This window comes from Eublepharis macularius, chromosome 2, assembly GCF_028583425.1.
Source record: "Eublepharis macularius isolate TG4126 chromosome 2, MPM_Emac_v1.0, whole genome shotgun sequence".
In the NCBI taxonomy this organism is placed as follows: Eukaryota; Metazoa; Chordata; class Lepidosauria; order Squamata; family Eublepharidae; genus Eublepharis; species Eublepharis macularius.
This window is the reverse complement of record NC_072791.1, coordinates 140,393,621-140,401,310: the sequence shown is the minus strand read 5'-3', so window position 1 is coordinate 140,401,310 and position 7,690 is coordinate 140,393,621.

Here is a 7,690-nt window from a genome sequence, read left to right as displayed (position 1 = left end):
ATCCCCTGTAGAAACAGAAAAGTCACGTCCACATTACTAGTGACCCATATGCAGATTCTGGGCATCCACTGTGTTAGATGTACACAATGCACTGAAAACCTGGGCAAAGGTATGGATTTATCTATGTAAGAGTAAATTGATGTAAGCAGTGCCTTTGCTTACATTACTTAGGCAAGCTTTGTGATATTATCAGGCTTTTTACTGTGTGCAAGGCAGGCATCTGAATATAATGGAGATGAGCACCAGCTAGAACCCTTCTATGGGTGGTGTGGCCGCCACAGGTGTAAATTGCAGCACATCTACAAGCTGGCATATGGTTTGCTGCATTCCCAAAAATACTATCTCACAATGCTAGGGGGGAAGGTCGGTGTCACTCAGCATGGGTTGCATTTCAACTTTTCCACATGGCCTCTCAGGAAAATAGCTTAAGGGCACCCAGTGCATCTCTCACAACCCCTGCTCCCTCTCAGCTTTCACTGGTTCCTTACTTGCTCAAATAGCAGACAGGGTCATTGTGAGACTGGTACTGGCATGCATAACTCCCACAGCTGTTTTCTGGAAGACTATGTGTAATGTCTAAACCTCTGCTTTCTCCGGTTCTGATGCTTCAGGCTTAGCACTAAGCCTGTGTCTAGAGCACAGAAAGCTGCCATGCTGAAGAGCTCTTCAGTGCAATTGTGCATATGAATCAATCTGCATCAATGCATACATGTGGATTCTGACCTCAATAGGGTTTGTTTCTGTGCCTGACCTTCAAGTGGTGCCTTATACTTCTTACCTCTCCAAGTCTCTTCCCAGTGACTTGCTTGGGATAACATCTCTAATGTTCTGAAGCGGCTAAAGTTACTCCTGCAACACCATAAAGGATGAATGGCCAAAATGCCTCTAGTATTTGGGGGATCTGTTCAGTCCTGTTTTGTGCAGATTTCTTGTTAATTTTGAAAAACATATATAGAGGAGCTTGGATGAGGCTTGCCAACCTCCAGGTGGAGCCTGGAGTTCTCCCAGAATTCCAACTGATCTTCAGACTACAGAGATCAGTTCCCCTAGAGGAAACGGCATCTTCAGGGGGTTGACTCTGGCATTATACCTTGCTGAGGTCCTTTCTCCCTCCCCCCCCCTCAAACTTCATTCCAAAATCTCCAGGAGTTTCCCAGAGCTGGCAATGCTAGCTTGGATCATATGACATTGTCCTCCTCATGCTTCCCTCCAGCTGCTGAGGAGGCTTTTTTCCCCTACAGAGCTCAATTCCTCTGCCCATAGGACTTCTATGTGTACAGTATCAGTGTTTCTCATGTAGCCCCTTTACACACAGAAATGCTGGCAGCAGAGGAAGCAATTTCCGTAGCAGAGGAAAGCCTCTGCAGTTGACAGAGAGAAGCACAAAAAATCCAATGTTATACAATCCAAGCCAATACATTTGCCAATACGTGGGTAGCAACCATGTGAAAAATCAGCATTTGGATAGGATTAGAAAGGAAACAAAGGCTGAAGTGAAAGTTTTAATGGAATCTTCAAGTGAAGGCAGATCAGCAAAGGAGGCTCTGTCAGTCAAGCTCAACACTGGAATACATTTACTTCCACTTGGGCAGTGGCAAACTTTGGCTCAGCTGGAGCATAAAATATGCTAGTCAAGAAAGCCTGATGTGAGAGCACTGACAATTATCAGTTGTTTTATGCAGAACTGGTGCAAGTTTTTCTGCAGCAGAGTGTATGTATCTCTGGTACTCAGTTTGCTAGTGCTATAGCAGCCCAAAGTGGGTATGAATAACAGAGCAGGCAGAAAGGAAAATGGAGGACTTAATAAGAACTCAATAGCCGAGTTGCATTCTAAGGGCATGTCCACTTGAGATTTTAATTTGGGGAAGGAAGGAATTGCAGGCCTCCTTAATTCACTGCTTCTGATTCTCAAAAGCCAGATGACTTAGCCGATATGGATGCCATACTTGTAATCAAGCAAACAGTTGCAGGTGGGGCATGAGGTGCGATAGTGCACAGAGTTTCCTCGTGCCATATTACACCTTCGTTTGTGCATATACTCCTCCCCAAATTTCCAGTTGCCCTCTAAAACACTAAATTATGTACATTAGCTTGTCAACCCATATACTCATGGCAAAACAAATATTTACATCATACTACACACATCACTGGACTGTTTCTCTGTTGAAGGAATGTGCCATATGTGAAACTACTTTACATAACAATGTGAAAAAGAAAAAAAACCAGTAACTTGGCCACCCCATAATAGCAATCCCAGGGATGGTCAGCCTAGATGCAAGCATTTGGACTGGGAAATCTTGTAAGGTACCTAGCATCCCACAAGGGGTTCCTGAAGCTCCCTACACACATACTGATTCTCACATTAATGCACATACAACCCCCTGCTACTGTTTAAATCGTACCTTTTCAGAACGTTTTCTTCCAAAGGGATCCCATGGAACTCTCAGCAAAAAAAGTAGTACAAAACTCCCAGTCCAGTAAGGACTGGCACACTGCACCAGAAAAACAAGTTCTACCTCATACAGCAAGAATGGAAGGATATCATTTATTTGGTTCCATCTTGCAGAGCTGAATAAATAGATCTTTATCTACTTTTCCTAGAGCAAAATGCATGCTTCTAGATGCTCCAAAGCACCTAGTTCTCTGCACTGCAGGCTACTTTCAGATTATAGGATTATACCCTTTAAATAAATGAGGTACTTTTTTGTCCCGATTTTATGCACAGCATTTATTGCTTGACTAACATGGTGAAAACTCAGGTTGTAGCCTGGTCCTACAGTAAAAGCTATTGTGCATTGTAAAGTAGGGCATTTGGACACCATAATAATGCCCAGTTAAATATCATGTTCAGTGTAGGAGTATATTCTGGTAATTTTCCAGAAATTAAAGTAACAGATTACCCAGGATCTAATTGCAAATACAGGAATTTAGCTATGAATGTCACAACAAGGGCTACTGTGGAATGAACATGGAAAGAGATATGTATCACAAAATATCATCATGATTGTTCTTAAGCATTTCTATAGCACTTTTTAGTGCAGAGATGAAATTGTCTCCTATCACTTTCACACATGCAAAAATATAAGGAAAGATGAGTTAAAATACACTGGGTGCCATTAGCCAGGGCGGTTTCCAGAAGAACTGTTATGTAAATCAGGCCTCAATAATTGTTTTTTAAAGTATAACTGTATGAGTGAATAATCAGGGAAAGAGACAAAGGAATGCTGACAGAATTTCTTTCTTCCTTGTCATACTTTTCTTTCACTGCCTTGCAGATCAAGCTCTTTCTGCAGCCATTCCACTGGTTAATTAAAGGTGGAAGATTGCCACTGGTCACTTGCTTATGGCCTAGTAGCAAGCTTCTCTTAAAGGTGTCTCACAGCACAGTCCTAAGAAAAATTACACCTTCCTGTACTCACTGGCTTGGATCCAGTGCAAAATTTCCACTTACCCTAGAACTCTTGCACAAACAGAAACACAAAGGAAACAATCAAACGTATTCTCATTTGCATTTCCACTTGCACAAGATCTTGTGCAACCAATTTGCTGGAGCTATAATATATAAAGAGGAAACCACTAGGTGTTGGACAAGATCTTATGCAACCAGAACTGCATTTGTGTTTCTGCTTGCGCATTGCTGAATTCAAGTCATGGACTTTGAAAAGTGTGACTCTGCTCAGGACATCACTGTCAGTCGTTTAGCATATGATTGGAAATGGCTGAGAAGTGCTGGCCTTGTTAAACTAGAACTCATCTACGATGAACAGTCAAATAGTGGTTTCCAAAAGGATTTTGCCCTTTTTCATATGTATGTACATGGTAGCTCCATGCACACTCTGGGGCACATTTGGTCAGGTGCAAAGGTCACAACATTACTTTAAAAGCAGGAAACGGCTCAATATTTGGTGTTAGAATGCAGCTTTATATTCTTATAGGCATATAAGTATGCTATATTTTATTAATGGATCTGCAGGTAATGTATGTTTGACATCTACAACAAACCAGCTACATATGGACTATATACTGTTGTTTGATCTGCACTGAAAATATTTACTGATGGAGATTACTGTAAGTAGACAGTGGCTTAAGGATCTCTTAAACACAGTAGGTATTTTCTGCTTTTCTTCTTGCTAGTTAGGCCTGTTGATTTTGACTCAATTAATGCTTTAAAGCACATTTACAATTGCTTAGAAAATCCATCTCTAATCCAGTTTAGAATTCCCAAATTAATTAATGCAAGATCTATGCAGAAGGGGAAAATTCACTTCTAATTGTGAAATGAACATGTTAAAGAGCAAATCTACATTCAATTGTGTTTTACTAGATTGTATACTTTGAAGTATACATGTAGCCAATCAAGTCAGTTAGCACAACTAATGCTTTGATGAACCTAGAAAGTTTATACCCAAGTATCAACTGAAGCAGGGGAGTAGCCTGCCCACCAGGTTACTCTGCCCCAGAGAACACAAAGCACTCATGCTTTAATGCTGGTTGACTTGCAAAGCATTCATTGATCCTGAAGATGCTTGCCAGGAATAGTAAAACAAAGAGGAGAGGGAAGGTTCAGTCCCAAAGGACAGAAAATCTAGTTGTGTTTGACCATAGCATTTCATTTCTTCTGCAGATACCCCACACATAGTAGCCAAACTGTTCTAGAAAAGCTAATGTATCCCCATAACCCCTTCAGGTGAGTTTGACAGCATAACTTTTTAAAATTTACTTCATTTATACCTATGACAGGCCTTTTCTTCTAATTGAGGGAACACACAAATGCTCTTGTAATTTTGGAAACTAGATTTGTTTCGAAATGTAAACTTTCCCCTCAACTGCCAGATGTTCCTATTATGGTAAATATAGAGGCTTTGGGTTTGCTGTTGTGAGGTAAATTTAGTATTGCATCTGAAGATATCACTGAAGCAAGAGGTTCAACAAAAGGTAAGAAGATTTACTTCTGTACAGGTGGTTTTTAAAAAACAGAACAGCAGCCCAGGTCTCCAGACACTTATAGAAGAAGCCTGGCTGAGTCTCAAGCTAGTTATGGTTTCAGATTGCGGTTTTAATTCCTTTTAATGCTTTCAGTTACAAATAGGGTTGCCAGGTCCCCTTATGCTCAGGGCAGGATGTGGAAAGCCTGGCACTTACCACACTGGTGCCCTCATGTGCATGTGCATGCTCCTGGCCTGTGCAATGACATCATTTCTGGGAAGCACTCTGCAGTGGGCTGAATAGGGCCCAATTTGGCCTGAATTGGGCCACTGCGGAGTGCAGGAGTGCTGCCAAGGCCATACAACAGGCCTTGGAGTCCTCCTGCACTCTGCAGTGGCCTGATTCAGGCCGAATTGGGTCATTGCTGCACACAGGAGCACTTCCAGGGTGGAACCACAGGCCCTGGAGTGCTCCTGTGCTCTGCAATGAACCAATTCAGGCTGAAATCAGCCTACTGCCACACGCAGGAGTGTGTCACACCACCCAAGAGTGCACCCCAGAAGGTGTGTTACTCTGCCTTTTTCCTCACCGGCCAGGTAAGCAGTAGTGGGGATGGAGGGTGGGAGTGGGGGGTCCTCCACCCCCAGCGGGGGACTGGCAACCCTCATTACAAGCAGGCTTTTCACTGCCTAGCCAACAGTTTGGATCCTCTCAGACACGGGACTCCACTCACATCAGGCTAGCATTTCCCAAGAGTCAGACTAAATAGCACCTGGTCTGCTTATCACCAAAGACAGGCCTTTAGACTGGGCACTCTGTGTTCTCCCAGAGGTAAAGTTAAACCAATCTGTCATGCCACCAGGCAGCCCAATATCTGGGCTGCAGCATTCTGTACCAACTGGAGTCTCCGAGTTGACTTTGAGGGGAGACCTATGTAGAGTGCATTACAGTAGTCAGGTCTCAATGTTACCATGATATGAATTCAGGTGGCCAAATCAGACTTATTAAAATGGGGGGAGTGCATCTTCTGGGCTAGACTGAGTTTATAGAAGGCATTTTTTGTAGATGCATTAACTTTCTTTTCTAGCAGTAGTGCTGGATCTAGACTCTTGACCAAGTCTGCAAGGGTTAACTGGACCCCATCAAAAGTGGAGAGCATAGATCCCTTCAAGATCTCCACTTTCCTTACCAACATCACTTGCGTCTTGTGTGGATCAAGTTCCAATTTGTTTGCTTTCAGCCATTTGACCACAACTGTCAGGCAGCAGCCCAAGATCTCTACTGCATCACCCAGTGATTTGGATAGTCAGACATTGAGCTGGGTGTCATCTGCATATTGATTACATCCAATTCCATAGATACAAATGATTTATCCTAAAGGCTTTACACAAATGTTAGAAAGCATGGGGGATAAGATTGTGCCTTGTGGAACTCCACAAGATAATTCCCATATTGAAAAAGTTTGTCTTCAAAAGTAACCCATTGAGTCCATTACTCTCTCTCTATGCTCTGCCACAGCAGCTTCACTCATCCGAACAGGGCCTTCTGCAGATACTACCCTACAAATGAGCAAAATCAACAGCTACCTGTATTCACATTCTTCACAGTGACCCCCACCTTATGGAACAGCCTACCAGAAGAGGTCAGGAAAGCTCACAAAGCCAAGCTACTAGTGACGCCTGACACAGGTTAGACACTTGTCAGCGTCCCTCAAGTTTTGGTGGGAAATGTAGGCGTCCTGGACTGGTCTTGCAGCTTGGCTCTCCATTTAATTGAAGTTTACAGAGCAGCAGTCTATGGGAGGGACAACATGCGGTCGGGAGGGGAGTGCAGGCATCAGGCTCTTTCCCAGAGCCCCCCTTCCTCTCCGCTGGGTGTGTGTGTGGGGGGGGGGGGAAGTTTCTGTACAATGGAGAGCCAAGCTGTAAGACCAGGACGCCTACATTTCCCATCAAAACTTGAGGGAAGCTGACAAGTGTCCAACCTGTGTCAGGCATCACTTGTAGCTTGGCTCTCACTCTCCTGGCTTTCCACAAACTTTGCAGAACCAAATTATTCAGGAATGCTTTCTTACATAGGTGATATGGCTGTGGTATAAGGAAATAATCGAAGAGATATGTGTTGGTGATTGTAGACTTTACTACTATGTACTATCTGTTGCTGCAGGTGTAGATGACTGGGGAAGGCAATGGCAAACCACCCCATAACCAAGTCTGCCAAGAAAATGTCGTGATGTGACATCTTCCCATGGGTCAGCAATGACTCGGTGCCTGCACCTTTACCTCTAAGTATGCTCTTAGTGGATAGTACTGCACTGTTTTGTTTCAGCATTTTTTCCTTCAGTTCTGTATTGAATTTCTGCTTGTTTTCAATTTCTGCTATCCTTACCTTATTGTATTTGCAAATGTCCTAGCCAATGTTCATATTGACTTATACTACATACTCTGCTTTGAGTCTCATTGAGAAAGTCAGACTATAAATAAAGTAAATAAATACTGGCACAAGATTTTGCCTCATATGATCAAAAAGCCACCTAAGTCTCCTGTAATCATATTATCCTCAGAAGTCCTACCTTACGTCTCAACTATATTATAGGATTCATCCAAGATACGGGATTGACATGTTTTCCAGCCCATCTCTCAGTAGCACTTGTATAGCATTTACACTGCAATCTTATGAAGAGTTACTCCAGTCAAAGTCCACTGAATTAATGAGCTTAGACTGGAGTAACTTTTCTTAGGATTGCACTGTTAGTCATTTGTAT